General features: G+C 28.0%; 1 protein-coding gene across 1 annotated transcript in view; it reads left to right on the forward strand.

Moving 5' to 3' along the window:
• Positions 1–14,834: 14,834 nt before the first annotated feature.
• Positions 14,835–23,256, forward strand: part of LOC123293186 (LIM/homeobox protein Lhx9-like) — a 327,991-nt gene continuing 319,569 nt past the window's right edge. Inside the window, exon 1 of the mRNA XM_044873920.1 lies at positions 14,835–14,952. The gene's annotated coding sequence lies outside the window, so the exon portion shown is untranslated. The remainder of the gene's footprint in view (positions 14,953–23,256) is intronic.

Genomic DNA, 23,256 nt, shown 5'->3' on the forward strand with positions numbered 1-23,256 from the left:
TTGATAAGCCTAAGAAGCTGTTAATCTAGTCAACTTATATAAAGGTTCAGTCCCTGAAGCCTTTAGGGTGGCTGGACCCGTATTGACAATCCAGCAAAGCTTTACATATTCCAACGTCCAATACCAATCTGCCGCAAAGCTACATATCCAAATTCCCCACGTATATAAACCTGTTGGCTGATTCAACATAGACGTATATTCTGGAAAATATATTTTTGCTTTTGAGACAAAACCGGGACACTAGCAATTTTTATTCGCTATGATGTTTTATGATTGTCAAAACAAGAATGTTTTAAATGCTTAGTTACGACATTTTCGATTATTCAAGTTAATGATCAATATATATATATATATATTGTATATATTTATTTATATTAAAAATATAATTAGAATTTAATTTTGCTACTTACCACCATACACAGACTAACCCACACATCTTAAACCATGAAAGGGCTTTTTATCGAATGGAATAGTCTGCGGCTTATATACAGAATTTGAAGCATCCTCCTAGAATATTTCAGCTAAATATTCCTAAGATAAAGTTTCTAATTTTTACAGTACCTAGTCTTCATAAATTCGATTTTTGTAAAATTATTTTCTAGTTGCATGCATTACAATATAGCTGTACTATAGGTGTTTAAAATTTGTTAATTCCTCACCCCTAATGAATACACGTTAGTTTTCAAAAGTAACAGTAAAAAAACATTGGCAGTCGATAGCGACTGCCGATAGAAGTGAAATTTCATTAAAATTAAATTTGGATTAAATTTATCAACATCAATCTGGTTTTTACATCTATTAACACTCCGAGCAACAATTATTTGCATCTTTATATGGTTTTTTATTATTTAAATATATTGTGTATATGAAATAACAATTAATATACAATCATATGATTTGTGGATAGTATTTGTATTTACATAAATTTCAATGTACTTGTTATATACGCAGCACTAATGTTACATAATACGTCAACTGTATAGCTACAGATATACTGCTATAAGCAAATCAACGAACGCACAGCATTTCGGCATGATGGGAACCCATTACGTTTTCTCCTACCAAAAAGTGCCCAAAGTCGCTAAAGAAGTTTTCACTTCAAAAAAAATTGGAGGCTTCAATATATTTACGGAATACAAGTATTGTTTGACTAAATTTTTAGGTAGAGGTCGCGTGGAAGTACTAATTTCACATACATTTTTTCACATTTCACACTTGTAGAAATCAGTATACTTTTTCAATATTATATTTAAATATTTTATATAAAATAATAATAAAATTAACTCAATAATAATAATATATTTTACATACGCCAGATGGCTTTAGTATTTTTTTAAATAAATAGACATTTTACATACACAAACTGGAATATTAATAATAAAATATATTAAAATAAATTTTATTTATACAAGATGGTTCAGGGAATATTATTATTTAAATACATTCATTGATTTTGGTAAATATTGTTATGCTGGATACGACAGTTTTCTAGCGCATCGTCTGTGAAGGAGTCAAGGAATAAAATTATATGAATGGAAACATTTTGTAAGTCAATATTTTATAATTTAAAAAATCGATGATTTCCAAACTGCAGTTCTTAAATGAAAAAGATCCAAAACTTTGTGTATTTTCTTTGATTGGTTTCATATTAGAGTTTTACCGATATCCGAGAACTTCCTTAGAGTTTTCGGTAGAAGTGTTTCTATTTCAAAATTAATTTACAAAAATTTGAATTATTTGACACTTTTTACATGTTTTGGCCTTTCAATGTGATAGACTGTCTGCTCGTAGCAGAAAAATAGAATAAATTTTTAACAGTCTGCCTATGATAAAGAATATGTATATAGCCGCGAACAATAGAAAAATATTAAATAACATTCATAACGAATTAGTGAATAGTTAAAAATTAATATTTTTAACACTGAGAAAAACTTTTCACCGACTGCCATTCATTTGGATAGAAGCCAAGACTGTTCAATTCACTGAAAATTACCTGGCAGACGTATTTCTCGTGTACAAACTTTAACAAAACAATATTTTTTACTAACTAAGTAATATTGGTTATGTTAAAGTTTGTACAGGGAAAACCATCAGCCAATCAATTTTTAGTATATTGAACAGTCTTGGCTTTTATTCAAATGAATGGCAGACTGTAAAAAGTTTTTCTCTGTGTTTTAAAAACAAATGGTATTTTTTAACCAAACATTAATACGGGTTGCATGTTATTTTATTAATTTTTCTGTTCCTTGTGGCTGTATATATGCCCTCTATTATTGGCAGACTGTAAAAAACAGATTATGTTTTTCTGTTACGAGGTGAAAATGTTTGAATAAAACGATTGCCACATTTTATGAAACAATCTGTGTATATATTATTTATATGATTAAATGAAAATATATTATTATTTTTCATTTACAATTGACTACTACTGTTTGTAAAATCACATAAATTGTTTAATAATAACACAGTTTTCTAAATACTTAAATGTATTTTAATGATATATCTACAGTGTTATTCCAAATAGTTGATATTATGTTTGGATATACCAAAATAAAATCTAATATTAAAGGCCATCCCACATGAATGCCACGTTTCATTAAAAGCCAGTTTGTTAATGGTTGTAAACCAGTTTTTGGAACTATGTTCGTTATCGCGCGCTACGCAAATGAGGGCTGGACAAAAACAAGGGCCTGAAATCGAAACTTTTTTTAAATGGTTTACTATCTTGAAATATTAACAGTATTCTCAATAGCTGTGATATTGTAGTTATGGCTCGCACCCTTTATTTGGAAGATCATCAGCCAAAATTCGTCTCCGTCAAATTAAAAATGCAAAAAAGATAGCAAAAAGAACATAACCTACCGAGTTTTCCACGACCTTTTCGTTTAAAAAAACTTAAACTGACTGAATCCAAAGTAGTTTCGAACTGAATTGAAATTATGTGAAAAGGGCTAGAGAAATCGGACAGGATAAGTTTAAATTTTTAACATGTATTTTCGAAGCACCAAAATCTTCAATCTTTCTGTTAATCGTCGCACCGACGAGCTATTACGCACCGACGTTCAACCCAGTGGCTATAATTTTTCGTTAAATAATCTCGTAACTCTCCCAATGAAGGGTTTTCCCCTGATAACAAATAACTTAATTAGTTGAAATTTGTTTCAGCATCTCCCAGTTTGATATATAATGTCAGAAATGTTTTAATAACTCGATACATTTATTTTTAATATTGAAGGAAATTGAAAAGAGCTCTTTATTTATGAAGTGTTCTAGTCATATATATTATTATTTTATTTATATTATTTTACATTTTGATAATTTAATTTATAATAATTTAATTTATAGATAAATAATTGTAGCAAACTATTACAAGTTGATAAACTTTCGTTAAAATTTATTTTTTCAATATTTATATTGAGTCGAGTGGAATATAGAAATTCAATATTAAGTGAGGTTAATACTTGGTAATTAGCAATTGAGCCGCAGTCAAACTTTTAGTAATATTTTTTAAAAACACATTTATTGCGTGGTTAAATAGAGTCTCTTAACGGGAACAACATTATTCTTTCAATTAAAGTTTAAAATATTTATTTTTAATTTAATTCTTTTGGCAACCTCTCATTTGACATTTGTGTCCGAATTCTCAATTATGAATGGCTTAGAATTTGATGAATTTTTTTATACTTTTTTTTTGAACTTTTAGATTGTTAAACCCATATCAAAATTTAATTGTTAATACGTATGTAGTTAAATAAATAAAGATTAACAAATAATGATGTGGGTGGCCTATGTTATAAGGCGTATATGTCAGAGAAACGGAGGTTAAACTCCATTATTATAATTAGATTGTGATGGACTTATTGTGATTAATATTACTTATGTACCTTTTTATAATATAACATATAATTATAACATTATATATGAATCGAATGTTATGAAAAGTAATAGCACTAATAAAGAAAGGTTTGAGCTTTGTGGTATTTTAAGTTAGAGTATAATAGAAATAAATTAGTATATCACACATCTTGAGAGCAAAAGTAGAAAATGTCTCACAGCTCATGTTCACTGAGAACTTGAAATATTCTTTACTTGCTCCCGTGCTGTGTGTACTATTTTTCTTTTCGATGAAGACGGGACGGTAACTTCGTTTAGCACAGATGGAAGAAAGTTGACACCTTCCGCCTGGAAGGAAGTAACAGTAATAACCTTTAGGAAGGAAGGAAGTAAAAACCTTTTTTTGGCACGCTGAACACTTTTTGGGTGAACAAAAATAATAAAACTAACGTCATCGTCACCGTCACCGTCATCGCGGTGACAGTGTTTTGTATGTGTGTTCCAGTGAATGCGAGAATGGTTTAGATTCACAATTCGGTTCACTACAAAATGTTTTTGGAGGTTCCACACCAAAAAATTAAAATCCAAGAAATGAATGGTGGAAATGCATGTAATTAATATATTACATTACATCTTCCTATTCAAATATATTTATTTGCGCTCCTACCATATTTATCTAGAATTTTCAATACCTATTTGAATAGTATTGAAATATTATTTTTTATTATTCAGGTATTATTCAGGTCAAAGGCCTGTTTTCCCCTCGTTTTAAGTTTTCAGTTTCCATGACTTTTTTTATTAAATATCTATGTTCATAAACAGTTATAGATACATAACGATGCAGTCATAAGCAGTTAGCAGTTAGCACAACACAATATTATGATGAATACAATTAGTATAATTATTATAATAATTTGGTATATAGACACGCGTTCACAAATGAATAATTGAATGTATTCAATCAATACACATATTAACTATTGGATCTACACGTATCTATCTATATGTATAACATCAAATATATTTACACAAATACATTATATTACTGAGTGGTCCAAATTGTATGGTTAATAACGAAATTTATGGTTTCACAATGGACCCTGTTTTCTAAGTGTGTCTCTCGTGGACAGCCAATATAACCTAACCTAACCATATCTAACTATATAACTCGCATAAATTTTTTTCAAAAACAGCGTATTGAAATATTTCTTTATGATAAATTTTTTGATACCAAGAAAACAGTTTTTGCGCATCTTCTTGAAAAAATAAACACAAAAAAACAACTTTTAAAACATTTAAAACATACTAACCTAATTTTCACTCTTACGGGTAAACAGTAATGTTTACAAAAAATGTTTCAAACAAAAGTTGTTTATTATTTTTTTTATAGTTGTTTATAAGAAACATTTTTTACATCTTATATCTTTAACGGCTTATAAAAAGGGTCCTACGGATACAAGATCAAATTGACCTATCTTGCTCATTTAGGAACGCAACTTCACTTTTTACGTCCTGAGCACGCTATACAAATTTATATTTGATATGTATTTTCGTTTTGGAGTAATCGTGTTCATAGACAGACAGGCAGACGGACATATAGACAATCGGAAATAGACTAATTAGATGATTTTATTTTTAAAAGCTACTTGAGACTAAACACAGTATACATTGATATATTTCATATAATTTATAGTATAAAATAGTCTGTGTATGGTTAAATTAATATGTAATCATTCTGGTGTGAAAACAGTAGTTTGATCGCATTCTATTGTGAGTTGTAAGCTAAAAATAGGCAAGATCATTTTCTCTCTTCTATTTCGTAGTGGGCCACTAGAGTTCTCGATAGCGATTATACTCGTTTTTTGATTTTCGAAACAGCTACGGTTTTGAAAAGTCGATTATTACGATGTTTATCGAGTTAATTGAATGAATTCTAGGATAGAATTGGAAAACGATAGGTGTGTACAAAACAATTTAGGGGCCTAATATTGAAAGAGGATATGGAAAATTTCTGAGTGTAGAAGTTTCTGCCGATCGTCTTGAGGCCTGCAAATGATGTTATTCACGCACTGATATTATTTTAAGACTCGAATTAGAAACGAGGGAATCTGTTATTTGAAACATATTGTAGAGTCATATTGTTTGCATATTCAAAATCGAATACTATATAATTAATTTCATAATCAAACATTAATTAGGACTTGGTTTATGCCTAAGGGTACTACAATTACATACAAATACGTTAATATTATCCTATTCTAATATATATAACTATTTGTATCTATATATATTATATACATATTATATGTAGCACCAATATAATATTATATGTTATATTATTTGAAGAGGGAAACGTTTATGTTTCAAAATCAGGGATTCATAATGATACTGACTGAATACTATTGAATCCTTGTTCAGTAGATGTCTACAATCTTAATTGTTATAGGTGTACTTAGCTAGTTAATAATAATATTAATTAATTCAAATTGTTGATAACATTTTATTAATAAGGCAATTATGAAATTTCCATTTTTGTTGTTGTTGTAATATATGCTTAATCATAATTCTCAAGATTCAATCAAACAATCAAATTTCCATATCTTGAATTAAGTTATACCTTGACAAATAAGAAAAGTAAGAATAATATTTTTCAATATCAGGCGTAATTTTCGGAAAATTGAAAATTGAAATTTTTCTTTATTTATTAAGCTTTCAATGTTTTGAAAGACAAGGCAGGTCAAAAATTGTATTATTATTTTTCGTCTACAATGTAGACTCTACATTACCATGAAGAAATAACAAAATTCGTCATAAAAGTTGAAAAAAAAAACAACAAAAACTTTTAACACTATTAATCTAACCTGCTCGTACGGTCGTACATCCTTTATATGAATGGAGATTCTACTTGATTTTTTTCTTTTCTATGTAATTGTTAGTTTGATTACTTTCTATTAAAACCTGCAAATTTTCCAATTTCTATCTTTATAGTTTTGGAAAAAATGGCCACCAAAGTTTTGTCCTAATTTGCTCCCTCACGGGCTTACGAAAAAATGTTTCAAATAAAACATGTTTCAAATTTAAACTTTTGTTCTATCTCTAATGGTTTACAAAACGGTGACCCATATGACTTATGTTACTCATTTACGAACAAGTCTCACTTTCTACGACCTGAGCACGCTATAAAAATTTCTGCTTGATATCTCTTTTCGTTTTTGAGTTATCATGGCCACAGACGGGCAGATGGACAGACGAGCAACCGAAAATGGACTCTTTAGGAGATTTTATTTTTGTGACTAAACTTTGTGTACCTCGATATATATTACATATATATGATATATGTATTCGGTGCTGGATGGCAGTCCAGCACCGAACCACTGATCCACCGAGCAGATTGATCTTGAATTGAAAATTTTACCTTTTATTTTCAACCATTTAACGACACGCGAAATTAAGTATTTTTCCCCATTGAAACTCGTGATTGCCTCAACTTGCATCATTTTTTTCTTGAACAATACTTTGAATTCGTCAATTTCACATAAGTTTGATTACTATAACGTATGAACCAAGTAAGTGTCTGAATTTAGGAAGAAATAATTTCTTGTGCCTTCTTGGGGTCATACGGACTTTTGACAATCATGGCACAGATTCTTTACAAAGATGAATACAATCCTGATTATTTTAATCAATTTAACACCTTCCCCGGAAATTTTTCAGTGGCCTCTTGGACCTTAAGTGAAAATGAGAATTTGAGCGGAAATACATAACACTCTAATAAATATTATTAAATTTATAATTTCTTATTCGCGTTTCAGAAATATTTTAAGTATAAAATAAAATCAAACGAGAAGTGACGTTTGCGAAATTTATAAAATAATTTCAATTTGTTAGATTTTTTTTTAATAACTGTATTAAATTTTCATTGAAGTTTCCTATAAAAATAACATGTCTGGTTTATTTCTTTAAACATAATATCCATCTATTATTGCACGAGTGAATTATATACATATTATTATATTATTATACAAAACAAAGACAAAAAACACATGTTTCAATATTATATACCTACAGTATTTTTTTTTGTTCTAATATTAAAATTCATAAATATTCCATACTTTTTCTGGTATACGTATGGAATATATGTATATACCCACATTTATATACTTGGTAATATGGTAATAACTCTTACCTTTAAGATATAATCCATAGAAATACGTTGATTTATGAAAAGTTAAAAATATGATGATACATGCCTAAAGAATCTTTAGAGAATCTAAGAAAAACCCACTATTTTATGGAAAAGCTATTTTCTCCCAAGTTAGAATACAGTTTAAAAAAAATTTACTGTCTGCAAAATTTCCCCATAAATTCGAGAAAAATTATTTAGCTTCTATCAGACACCGACTTTAGTTGTTTATTTAACAATTTATGAAAAATGTGAACATTTTAATTCAGATTTTCGCTTATATTTGCGCTTCTAGAGATTATCTCAATTGTATCTACTCAAATAAATCTCAAATTGTTCGTTATGGAATAAATAAGCTACAACATAAAAGTTTTATTAAGAAACGAAATTCAATCGTTAATAACAATTATAAAAAAAATCCTTCCTTAAAAAAAATAAAAAACTTTGGTGACCATTCTCTCCAAAAATAAAAAAGATAGGTAGTTGAAAATTTGCTGATAGTTTAATCTAGTGATTTTGGGAAAGATTCTGGAAAAACGAAAAAAATTAAAGAAAATACTTTCGAAAACTAAATAAATGGCGACTGAAACGCCGACATAATTGTGGGAGTTTTTTAAACTCTTCTAATTTAAAAAAAAATGAAAGCACTGATATTCAACTCTTTCTATACAGTGTATTACAACAATTAACTCAGTCAATTGTTTGTTTCCACTTGTTTTATGTACAATGTTTTATGTATCTAATTGTTTTCCTTCTATCAAATGAAATATACGAAATCTCTTTTAGCAAGTAGTGTCGTCTTAGATAATGAAAATATTTGCAGTTTGCTTGGCAATCTAATGAAGTAAGTATTTAATTACTGCAAAACTTTCAAGCAGTAATATTCGCAAATTTTCCCATAGTTGCTGAATTTCATTTATGCAAAATTATTTTTACTTTTAAGTACAATAAAAGCTTTTATTAAAAAAGTATATTTATTTTTATTTTTTACCCTTATTTGAAAGTATCTACTTTAGAACACGAAACTTGGTAATAGTTTTCTACAAATCATGTAACAGAAATTTGTAAGTAGCACTCTTTTTTTCTTTCTATCTCTCTCGAGGATAATAATAATGGAAGACTTGATAGAGAAATTTGGAGTTCAGATTCGTATTCTTTAAATTCACCATATTGTTATTTAAATTATAATTTCTTTACACAACAGTGGCAAATCTGAATAAACAACATTATCGGTTATTGCTCTCATAAGAAATGAAAAAATTTGGACATATGTTGAAAGTTTTGAAAGTTGTTTTCCATCAGTGATCAATTTTTTAGTTAAAGAGGCCAAAAATTCGGTAAAGTTAATACGCGACAATTGAAATTTATATTTGAAAACGTGTTTTACAATGTTGAAAGTAAACTCGTGGAATCGATAACGAATTTTTTAAATTATATATTACGCTTGTATTTGTAAGTAGAAGTTAATAAACTGGTCGTTGAGTGGTTTTCAAAAGTTTTTCAAAGCTTTCAAACCAACCAGTACCTCTTGTTGTTGACACTTCACCTAAAGGTGTACAATTGCTTTTTGACTTTCCTAGATGTTTTGTAAGAATTCTTATACAGTTAAAGGGTTTAAAAAAATGTGAATTGAGTTTTATTTTAGTCAGTCAAACGAATGTATTTTGTAAGTCAATATGCGGGTACTTATAATAATAATATGATAATAACAATAAGTTTTATAACAATATGTATTGGTTATATTGCATTTATTATATCCGATTAAAAGTAGTGTGTACAGTCAACGACCAATAAATATTTTAGCATACATATTTATATAAACATAATATATTTATACAAGAATGATGCGACGTAAGGATGATCTTTGATCACATGAAGTAAAAAATATATACCTATACACAACCAAAGTTTTAAAGAAACAAAATTTTTAGCACAAAATTTTACTTTAATTTCAATTTTTTTTTTTGTCCAAAAAGCTTGAACAGGAACTTTTTATAGCTCATTTTCAAATAAAATAATCAAACTCTCGAATGATTTTAACAAATTTGTTGAAAATTCAATTTTAAGATTTTGGTACGCTTCTAAGCTTCACATAAAGTTTAGAGATAACATTTCTCATCCTATCAACTTCCGTGCAACGCTGTCAGGGATGATTTTTGAGAAATGGATTCCAAAACTAGAAAGTAAAAATTTTCAAATAATCTATTGTGATTGTAAATTCGATGATTTTCCGCAGAGATCCAGCTGTTTTAAAATAAGAAAAATTAAAATAAAATTTTGTGTAAAAATTTTGTTTCTTTATTACTTTAGTTGTGTATAATAAATCTTCATACGTTCCTCTCTTTTACCGTGGCTCGCTCTTAATAGCCAAAGTACCATCAGGAATTCAGATAAACCGATGATCGATACTTGAATAGGATTCAGTATCAAAACTGCAGTTTGAGCGGTCAAGAACGACTACCTCGGATTCTCCGAATTCGCTAAAAAGCGTGTTTTCCCTACCGATGTCAGAGGCAACAAAACTCAGAGGTTCATTCAAATTCTGGTGATTACTTGTGCAGTTCGGCAGCTAGCCCAAATAAAGCATCTTTATTCAAAAGTTCTTGCAATTGATAACGGTTTATTTCTTAATAATTTGATTAAAAAATTTTTTTTTTCATTTATTAAAACATGAAGATACTAGCTATACGCACAGAGAACTGCCGCAGCCACTGTTGCTACTTCGATATCAGCCATAAAATCTTACTTGAGTAGTGAGATCTTATCGCAAAAGTGTGGTGGCACTTCCTTTAGGTTCACCTCCAGGTCTTTTGTTTGTTTCGGTATATCAGTCAATTCATTTCAACATTTTTGTATATTTTATCTGTAACGAAACGATAGTTCATATTAAAAACTTTTTTCATCTTACGGCTATGTCATATTACTTATACATATTATATTCCATATACAAGTCTATTATGAAATTAATAATAAAGGATGGAGAATATAATTTTTCGTAATGTAAAAAAAGAAAACACAATACAATTGTACATACAATTTTTTATATCCTTTAACTTACTTGATGTGGGTGGTTTGAAATATATACAGTATGTATATTGTAAACCCATTAGCTTTCAACTACAAATTGGTAAAATCGGTTATCGTTAATATTCCTGTAAATAATGGTACAAAAAAGTGATTATTTAAGTGATTTTCTTCAACTTTACTTACTATCAAAATTTTCAGTCAATTATTTCCTCCTTTTCTCCTCCTGTCAACGTCTCAATTTCTGTGATCCTCTTTTGGGAATATTTTAGTTCACCTTGACGTTATTACACAACAGAACGATTGTTTCAAATCCTAGATTTTTATCACCTTCTGTTCACAAGAAATCGTGAACGGAAAAATATTCTCGAGTACACATGTTCACAGAATTCCATTTAAAAGTGGTGTTACATTGTCCTGACCATGAAACGTAAATTTCGATTTGGATTTTCGGACCGATTGTAAGAGTTAACCTATACTGGGCAGTTAATAAATCTAAGCCTTAAAACAATTGGTCATGGAATCAAATATATTGATGTCGTTTATTATATGTCTTCCCGTCACCTCCACCATTCAAAATGATATTAAATATATGATTAATACGCCTAATACATTTTAAATAATCGGGAGACGTGTGAAAGTAAATAAAAATTGAATTGAAAAACTCCTTTACATTAATACATACCTATATTTAGCTAATAGAACGTGAATTAATAATCAAGCGATATTTACATGGTTTTTTGTCTTCCATTCTCGTTTACGAACTCAAAGTGACTTTTTATGTCCAGACCACGTTGTAAAAATTTCAGGTGGATAATTCTTTCCGTTTTTGTGTTTGTGCTCACAAACGGAGAGACAGGCATACGAAAATGGACTATTATATATTATAAACTTGGAAATAAGCTCAATATTCTCCGATATATTTTACATATAGGATATATGAAGCACTTGTGCAAAAGATTGATTATTACGGTATTTTTTTAGATAGTTTATTGAAACTTTCAAAAGTATTGTTGTAATAGTTTGTTGCTATAGTTGTTTAATAGCCGTCTCGTTATTCAACACCTGCTGAAAATTGTAAATAAAAATAAAATTTAAAAAACAATCTGTATATAAATATAATAATATTTTATAATAATAATAATTTGTCTTTAATATTATTGTTTACATTTAGTAAATTGGTGTTTAAAAATGCATTTTATAAAGTGCTTTTTAAAATAAGATTTTGAGAAAATTGGTTTTTTCCATTTCGTTATCAAATTGTACGTATATATATATTTATATAGGTTTTTTTCTTGATACGTGGAAAGCACTTGAACTCCAATAAAACAGACAAATTTCTACTGCACGGAATTTTATGTACACGATTTTGATAAAAGTTATATTATTGGCTTTAAAGTGGTGTTTTTCAATTTTTGTATTTTGTAAAACTATTTAACATATATAATATAATGCAATAAGATAAGACATTATTTTTGCAATAACTTGTTTTATTAAGTCTAATTCCGTAACCAATCTGAAGAATATTACCAATTTTCTTATGACTTCTTCTATTTATCTATGAAACGATATTTTGTTATTTTAAAAAGGATCTTGAACCGTTGGCATCCACTTGTTCTTTTAGATTTCTCCAAAAAGTACTAGATGAAATAATATCTGAATAAAACCGTTTGATTAAACTAAATTAATGGTTGAGTAACATTTTTTTTTTGGAAGTGGCCATTTTGAAAATGTTTAATGGTTCTTGTCAGAAGTTCATTTCGTGAAATATTTAAGTGTCTCATTTAAAATTTCCCAAGTTTTCGTAAAATGAAATCAGAAATAAACAAATTGTACAGGTCAAGTTGTAGCCTTACTAAAATCTTAGAAATAACATTAATAACCGACTCATTTAACAACTCGACACATGGACACAAAAATATCCCGATGCCACTCAGTCCCAGTCGCGGGGTTAAGTCGCAGTAGCAGGGTTAAGCTCGTAGAGTTGGTTATGCAAGAGTTGTTTTGGCACCGGATTGTATTTGTGCCAAGTTATTTTATGCGGAGTTGTAATGATCGAGTTATTTTGACCAGGTTTATTAAATACCGAGTTATTTATATCTGCTCCCCATTTGATGCTGCAATTCCGCTCTGGAACACTCCGACTGATACAGCCAAATAATTATGTTGGAGGCGTTGGGAATATTCAATATTGTGATGACTATAGTGTAAGTAATCTGCGCTTCCACCTAAATGAATATATTGAAAACTTCACCAAATTAGATTTTTTTAAATGACTGGATAATCTTCAGGAAGACACACTTGAGGGTAATGGCGGCATTGAAATATTGATAAAGTAGCCACGATGTTATTTAAATTATACACTGACAGCCGTTGTAAAATGCCTTTGTACAAGTAAATTTTCTGTTTTTTATATGAGAGGGAATTCTGGAAAATGTGGAATTTTCCTGAAATGTGACAAAGAAGAATTTGCAGGAAATGTGACAAAGAGAGATATAGAAGATAAACAAATTTGACGCGACGTTTGTTCCGTACGGTACGTTAGAATATACGTCATAACACTCGTTGAGTTCAAAATTTTTATATATTTTTCTACAGTCAACATTTGTAACAAAATAGAAGAACTCTGTAAGGAAATAAAAGAGGAAGTATTAATTTATGCCCAGTTAGCTAAAAATGAATTGAAATTAATTCCTATATAGGAGTACACATTTGGTAAAGTGATGGTTTTGTAAATGTGAAGATAATATAAATTACTAGTAAAAATACTCTTTGAAAAAGTCACACCATTTATTACATAAATTTATTTATATATTATTTAAAATAATTATAACAATAACAATAATTATTACAATAGCTAGAGTCAAAACACATACAATATACATACATCTCTATACACACATATACATAATAATATTCGTATATACAATTACCTGTGCATATCCTTGTTGAAGTGTATAGTTGCGCTAATAAAGCTCCACACACAATTCAGTTGTTTACACTTGACATCGTAAATACTCGAGTGTTTACGATAAACGATGTGCTTGTATATGTATATATATGATATACATACAATCACAGTGTGATATGACTATGTTGATTATTATGGGTATAGCACAAGCATAGTAGTGTAGACAACACGAAACGATATATAACGACGAATACGGACACAAACGAACGTAAGTAAGTATACAATATTATAATGGGTATATGTTGGTCGGTCGGGTGTTATGTTAGTGAGTAAGTTGCAAACGCATAAGGTTCGTCGCGACGCAATATCACCATTCAATCGGTTGTGTGCGCGCTTTAACAGTGTGTTATATTGGTTCAAATAAGCATCATTCATACGTACATACGATATACGGTGGTTTTCATATTGTGTGTGTGTGTACTGTATATACCGTATATACGACATTCAACGAACATAGTCTCTCGTGTGCTCATATCATACAATCATACTCATTCTGAGTTCAACTCTCATGCAGTTAACATCATATATATGTGTTATTATATTGTGGTGTCATTCTTACTTCAATTGTAAATACTATGATTTGTTTGTTATTTTGTAATTGTTGATAAACATAACGTGTAGTAGTTTTCATAAATGACATTCGAAGTGATTTTAAAACATTTTTATATTGAAAGAAAGTGGAGTTTAAGTGAATTGTTTTAGTTTATTTTTAATTTTTTTTTAATTAAAAAAAAAAGTTAATTAAAACTGATAAAATTAATCTTATTTTTTTAAATCGTAAAGAATTGTGATTTATTAAGTTTTATTTTGAAGTAGTAATTTGTTATTACTAAGTAGTTTTTTAGTTTGTTTTATTTTTTTTCCCGATTAGACTGTTTCTATAAAAGGCATCAAAATTTCACCCACTACGCTGTATTCATCTGTTGCAAATATTAATACGGTAAGTTTTTTTGACAGATTTTTTTAAGGAGTTTAATTATTTCCGGACGTATGTTTTAATAGACGTTTGGTCTATGTTAATATATAGGCGCATATTACATGTTATATGTGTGTATATACATTCAATACTCGTATATATTATTAATTTAACTGTCAACTTAACATTATATGAGTAATTTAATTAAATTTTTTAATTAAATTCCTACTATACATTTATATAAATATAATTGAATTTTTAATGAAGTTCTTGTAAGTTCTTTTTTTTTTATTATTAATTTATTTTATTCATATTCTGTGTTTTATTATTTTTTTTCTTAGTAACCATATTAAAAAAGTTGGGTAAAACATGGAAAATGTAATTAAAATATTTTTCATTATGTGAAAAATTATTTTCTTGTAAATTGTAATTTATGTTACGTGTTTTTATTATTATTATGCATAATTTTCCACCCTAGGTAGAATGAAAATCTGGGTAATATAAATTGAAAATTTTTTAAACCCTATGTAGGAAAAATTGATTTTATTAAATTGGTTTTCTGTACGATTAAGAGTAATTGCATAATGAATTATTATTAAATGATGTACTTTTTTAATTAAAAATATTCAATTTAGTTTTTTAATTACATTTTTACTGTCGATTAATTGAAATTGATTAAAATTTCTATTGCTTGGTTATTCCCCTCTTGATTAATTCCTTTGCTTGATTATTTCAAGTACATTCGTTAAACCTTCAGATTTTCGCTTCAATAGTATTAGTATTATGAGATTCAGAATCAAATGTAACAGATTACAGCCAATCCTTAATTTTCAAATCTTTAACACTCAGGAAAACATGATGTATTGCACGACTTTAAGAATGCATTTGTTACAAGTTTGGACAATTGTAATGAACAAATTTTGGATTAAAAATAGCATTTAGTTTACCATCATATTGATGAAATGGCTATATACATTGGGGCTTAATTTGATGCCACATGTCCTGTTCTTTGAAATTTCTTATATCTTTGGCTCTATTGGGCCTGTATAACGATATCTTGGAGTGTAATTTCTGACAAACAGAAATTCGAAACATATGAAAAATCTTGGTGTTATCGTTCTATTTCCCAAAGTTTTACCCAAAATGAATACATAAATTAGTTAAAAGAATAAAAGATTTTCTACTGATAACTTTGTTGAAGTGTCACTGATACTTTAAAAATTGTTCGATGTGTTTTTTTTTCTAAAAAAAAGTCGGCAGCTTCGTATATGAATAATGTTTACTAAAATAATGTAAACAGTGTTTTTCAGAAAAGTTCAAACAGTAATCATAGTAACATGCTTTTTCACTTTATGTCAGTAATGGTATTAAAATATTTTACATTCATTTTCAACATTGTGAAAATGGGATGAAAATTCAATTTTTTATATATAAGTGTGTTTGTAATTGATGAAAAAATTGTGATTGTATATATAGGGTGGATTTTCAAAGAAGAATTATGTAGAGAGAATTTGATACATAACATATATTTCAAGATTATTTGGTCAATATTCTCTTATAAATAATTTATACAGCAGCTCCTTTTCTTTAAGAGTCTTATAGATTACTTTAAGCATCTTTAATAGCCTGGGGCACAAATAGGCTAAAAAATTAACAAAGCTAAAAAATAATGATGTGGGCGATCTTTGTTAATGTGTAATTCAATCGGGGGTAAAACCATATTTTCATTTAAGTCAATTAATACACCTAACTACCGTGCCAGTCTCCTTCAAATTGAATTGAGCGTTTCCGAAATATTGCAAATAATAATTCAAAAATTTACTATTGAGACTTTCAAATCACAAGCAGATACTTTATACGAAAGAAATACAAGGAATACAGCCGATTGAAGATCATCAGGTTTTTTTCAAAATATTCATAGTACTTACATGCCAATGGTTTCTGGACGGGTGAAGGAATGAAACCTGAAATTCTCTAGATATCATTTTTCATTGTGTGGTGTTTTCATTCAAAACAATAATCACATCAGGCCAAGAGCTATTAAGGGTGGATACTTTTGAATTGAACACATTGTAATATTGTTTCCTACTCGCAAATACTTATTACTCGCCGTAAAAATATGAACTGGACAGAAACATTACGTAATGGCAACCATAGTTTCGTTACTTAAATATAGTGTTCAACAAATTATTGAAGCTTTTTTTTAAACATATCGACTGTTCTATTCAAGCTACTTATTGTGTGCTTTAATATTTGATTTACAGGTGACTTATTTTCCTTCTAAGTCGAACATTTGTTGTTGATGAAACAGCAGATCCAACTAGCATCCTAAAAATTAAACACCAATCGTTTGATAATATCGAGAACGATCTATGCATTCGAGTCATTAAAGAATTGTTTCGAATAATCGCTGCCCAGCGAAGCTTCGGTTGCCATTTCATTGTCGATATATAGATACGGACACTTTTAATGGAAAGGCGTTTGTAAACGATTTTAAAGTCAACGTTCTTTTTCTCAACCTTTTCTTATTTTCGAGCTACACTGTATAATAAACAAATAATATACAAACAACAAATTTAAAAATTAAATTTATTTTTATACTAAAAACTTTGTTATTTATTTTGAAATTTTAATTAAATTATTATTTTTCGATTGAATATATTACAATAATAAAAATAAAACTATTATGCAAATTTTAATATGTTATGTAAATGAGTAAGTAATTTCATAGAAACTAGAAACTAGTACAATTCATCGTGCCGTGATTTTATTGTCCAGGTGAAAATTGGATAAATGCTTATTAAAATTTAAAAGTCATTTTTATATTTTTAGTGTATTGAATGTGGTTAAATTACGATTGTCTCCAGTTTTTAAGCGTGGTCAAATGAAAGAAATGTTTGAAAAACGCATTAAAAAACGTACTTTGAAAATGCCTATACGATTATATTAGAGGATGATCTTAAATCATTAAAAATTATTATTTAATAGAGGCCATAAAAAGTGTTAAGTCTTAATTATTTTATTTAATCCCTAATTCCCATTAAATTAATTTATCTTGAAAAAATCTAAAAATCGTGTTTATTGCATGATTTAACGCATAGTTTCAGAGATATCACTCAAAATATGTGAAAAGATAATTCAGATGGATTTCAGGTAATTCGTTAAAAAAAATATTTGTCTTTTAGTTAAATGATGAAATTTTATGGCTTTTGGAGTGTCCTTATTACTCTAACAGTTTGTTTGCATCATTTTTAAAAAGGGTTTGTGACAGCCATAGTCCATATTTTTATCAAGTACTTCTAGTGGCGTAGCGAGCTCAACTCGTACCCTACCTTTTTAGCTTCCCCCTCCCATTCGAAAACCATATAATATTATTATATGTAAATTTTAATCGTTTATCAGTAAATAAAGTAAAATAAAAAAGTCAGAGGCTCAAGCTGGGCTTTAAATTTGAGACAAAAAATGTTAATCTAGAATTAGTTCAAAAGATACCTATTATTTATCTCTAGCCAATTCTCCGGGCATTTTGCGGCGTTTTCTTACACGTATTGTTGTATCAATATCCCATTTCACAAAGAGACTTCGCTTTTTCTATTGCCTCTTCACAGGGCTTTTCGCGAGTTTCAGCTAGTTCAGTCGCTAATGATTCAAGATCATATCTTACATATTATTTTATCAGACAAATCAAAAAAGATATAATTTATGTAACCACACAGCGTAGATGCCATAAGGAAGTGCTGACAGTATTATTACAGTTTGATTTAGACTATAAGTGTTTTTTTTTCCTTTTTATTTACGAATTAACATTTATTATATAAACACTGGTATTAAATTTAAAATATATTTTCCAGAAATTAATTATAATTTTTTTTTTTTAATTCCTAATTTTCTATTATCAGTTCTTAAAAGAACTACCAATAGATCTAGTGACTAAAAGATTAACTTGAACGGTAATCTAAACACTGGTGATCACCTTAATATGCTTAAACTAAGTATATGAATAGCCTTAATCTAGTGATAATGTTAAATAAAACTTAATTTTAAATCTAGCACATTTTGTCTGTTTAGTCTGTTCACAATGACTGTTAAAACCTAAATTTTAAATCTAGCACGTTTTGTCTCTTTAGTCTGTTCACACTGTCACACTTGTCCAAGAGTTTGATCACTTCAGAGTTTGGATGCTGCTCAATGCGTGTCAGAATTATAATTAAAATAAAAATAATTCAGCAATTTTTTGTTTTGCGGCCCATTTAACGCCCTATGCCAGTAGTGCCCTGGGCATGATGCACTCCCTTGCCTTCACATTCGCTACGCCACTGAGTACTTATCATGAAAAAATGTTAATACACTTCTGTATATTATTTAATTACTTCATACATAATATTATTATCATTTAAATTAAATATATTATGTCCTTACAAGCTACAAAACAACATACCTACTTCTATTACAATAATAAATAAAAATAATTTATTAAACTTAATTAAAAGAAATTAATAATTAATAAAAAAAAAAAAAAAGAACAAAAAAAATTAATATAATAGATTTTGATATGATTGTTTTATTATTAATAACATAATAATAAATTATTTAAAATACCTTTTTTTTTAATGCCAAATTCAAGGTAAAATAATACACTATTTTTAATAAAATCAACAAGATACGAGTACGTATATGTGCAAGTATGTATGTATGTATTATATGTATGTTTTATTTATACAGTGCAACCTTAATATAACGAACCTCAATATAACGAATTCCTCGATTTAACAAATTTTTCGCAATCCCCTTGAATTGTCCATAAGAGTCAATATAAAATATACCTCTACATTACGAATATTTTTTGCGAACAGCCTCTTTATAACGAATTTTTAACTACATAAAAAATTTAAATACCTCTAAATAACGAAATTCGTCAATTCAAAACCTTTATATAACGTATAAAGTCCCACCAATATATGACAGTTAGTATGCTCCATAGTATGTAATTCATGTCGCGAGAGGTTCCGACACTTTTTTCCTCTTTATAACGAATTTTAGACCAACTTAACCTCAATATTACAAACCTCAGTTTAACGAATTACTTGATATAACGAATATTTACTGGTTCCCTTCAGATTCGTTATATCGAGGTTGCACTGTATAATGTTTAAGTATTTAAATATAGTCTTATTGTTACAGTGCAAATAATTTACATATTATTATTGTATTATTAAATTACATAAATGAAAATAATATGTAATGTGTATTTATAGATCGGGTGATTTTAACAGGAACAAGCTGTTGTGAATACGACCCTTATGGTGCACATCATCGACAAATCATCGACTTCCCAGACAATAAATAAATAATGAAATATATGACAGTAAATTATTGGTGGTTCAAACAAAATTTTGGTATAGGTGCTCATAAAATCACCTAACCAGCCCATTTTCGTTTGTCCGTCTGTCCTTCCATCAGTGAATATGAAATCTCAAAAACTAAAAAAGATATCGAGCTAAAATTTATAGTGTGCTCAAAACGTAAAAAGTAAGATTAATTTTGTAAATGAGCAACATGTTAATTGAATCTGGAGTCTGTAAAATCCATCTTGCAAGCCGTAAGAGAATAAAAATTTAAGAACTCCTTATAATAAACAACTTTTATTTGAAACACTTTTTCGTTAATATCTTTGCTTTCCGTGATGGCTCAAATAAGTGCAAAACTTTCTGAAAAACTATAAAGGGCTGAAAATTTGTAGGTAGTTCAAATAGTCAGTCTATTGATTTATAATTTCATATTAAGGATGTACGAGCGTCAGGGCAATTTTAGATAAAAGTTTTTATTTTTTTATATGAAATTGGAATAAATCTAAATCAATTTTGAAAATTTTAGGGGGGTAGCCTGATTATTTAAATAAATACATTACTTCAAAAGTAGGCATATTATTTAACATTGGTCTTATGGTAAAACGGAAGATGGATGATCGGTTTTCATAGATTTCTCCAAAAATTGTCGATGAAAGTAAAAAAAAAAAAACTATTGAAATTAAAGTTAAAACCTTAATTAATTAAAAAAAAAAAAAAAAAATCCGTTGTGCCCTGCTAATTAAGGATGTGTGAGCACGGTAGTGGGGACACAAATTTAAAAAAATATATATTTTCAATTTTGATGTTAAATTATGTTATAACTTGACAATATCGAAAATTGCAAATTTTTTATAATTATTTAGTTTTCGATATTTCGAAAAACAAGGCAGATATCGGATTTTATTCTCATTTTTCGTCTACATTCATGAAGTTGAAAATAAGGTACAAATTATTCAAACCCTTAATCTAAAATTGCCTTAGCGCTCATACTACCTTAAATCCATCCTATAATATTAAGAAGATCAAAAGTATCAATTTTTGAAAAATTTACATATAATAACAGCATAAACACTGACATTCAACACTGTCTATATAGGGTATTTCAAAAATTAACCCAGTTAATTGTTTATTTTCACTTGCTTTTTCATAACAGTGATTTGTTAATTAAAGGCTAAACAGGGGCTTTGTATTCCAGAAGTTCTGTGACCAACATCAGATAAGTATTTCAGTAAATATTAGTATTACAGAAAAATGATTGAATAATTATTGTTAAATTGATTTTCTACGACTTTTATTTGAATTTTCAAGTTCCTAAGTTTTATTCTTATCTTTAAAATTTTTTTAAATTAAGGTAATGTTTCTAACGAGGGATTGTATAAAATTCTTGAATTATATACTTTACCGGGAACATGTATATATATATATATATATATGTATATATATATAATACATTAGAGGTGTCTGTTTGCATTGCGTGCGATGAACATCTTTTGATTGTAATTAAATATATATTTTATTTATAAATAGTATTTATTATATGTTGTGTATATAAAATTATAATTACAGTTATAATTAACTATACATTTTTATCGCTAATAAGTAACAAAATAAACAGTGTTAATAATATTAACATCGACGTAGTTCATTAAAATCATCTAGATAGTTAAATCTCGGATTGAAAATAAGTAATCATGGGTTATTATTTAATCAATAATTTTAATCGACGTTTATTTTTCACATGAATACTCGTATAAAATTAACTTTAAATTCTTATCTCTTACCATAGACCTGTTCTTTAATAATGTTCTTGCTAAAAAACACATTTCATGGCACCAAAATGCTCATTTTAACAGCATTGTGACTAATTACCACGATTTCTTAATTATTTTCAATAGGGAATATTCATGAAATTTAAATTTGGTTCAAATATTTTTCATCCGTAAATTTATTGGCTGGACATTTTAACTTAACCATTATTTTAGTAATTAATTACTTTTTAATTACTTAAAATTAATTAATAAAAGTACAAATTCAGTGAGAAAACCAAGGCAGATATTAGAAATAAGATAAAAATAATTTCAATCCTAGATGTACCGTGCTCGTATATCCCCTATATGGACAGAGATATTTCGTTTTTTTTTGTTTTCTATGTCGTTGCTAATCCATAACAAAGTTTTTATTATAGGATTTTGAAGAAATAAAACTTCTAACTTTCTTTGCTTAGTCCCCTATAATTTTTAATTTTTTAATAATTTAAAATATGTTAACATGTTTCATCTAAAATATTTTAAATTATTAAAATATTAAAAAATATAGTGGACTAAGCAAAAAAAATTAGAAGTTTTATTTCTTGAAAATCCTAAAGATGGAATTTCACCAAGTAAACCTCCCTAAAATTGATTTTTATACCATGCATATATGTAATATGCAAGGTATACTAAGTTTAGTCCCAAGTTTGTAACACTTAAAAATATTAATGCTATGAACAAAATTTTGGTATAGGTGTTTATAAAATCACCTAATTAGTCCATTTTCGGTTGTCCGTCCGTCTGTCTACAAACACGATAACTCAAAAACAAAATAGATATCAAGCTGATTTTTTATAGCGTACTCAGGACGCAATAAGTGAGGTCAAGTTCGTAAATGAGCAACATAGATCAAGTGGGTCTTGACCTATCTTGTAAACCATTAGAGATAGAACAAAAGTTTAAATGTAAAAAATCGCCCTTATCATGTGACATGTATGCATGTGTAATGTGATAGAGTAATCAAAACTGTCTATGCATGGTATTTCAACAATTAACTCAGTCAATTGTTTGTTTTCACTTATTTATTTTAGTTTTCATTTTTTCCGAGTGAAAATTTTCAAAAACTTTCCAAGTATGTCGTATTTTGAAATTTCTGAATAACACCTATGTATTTATCGATTTTCAAAGATTTTTTTCTTAAAAATTTGTATGGAACCTAAGCGGAAATTTTC

This window comes from Chrysoperla carnea, chromosome 2 (assembly GCF_905475395.1).
Source record: "Chrysoperla carnea chromosome 2, inChrCarn1.1, whole genome shotgun sequence".
Taxonomy (NCBI): domain Eukaryota; kingdom Metazoa; phylum Arthropoda; class Insecta; order Neuroptera; family Chrysopidae; genus Chrysoperla; species Chrysoperla carnea.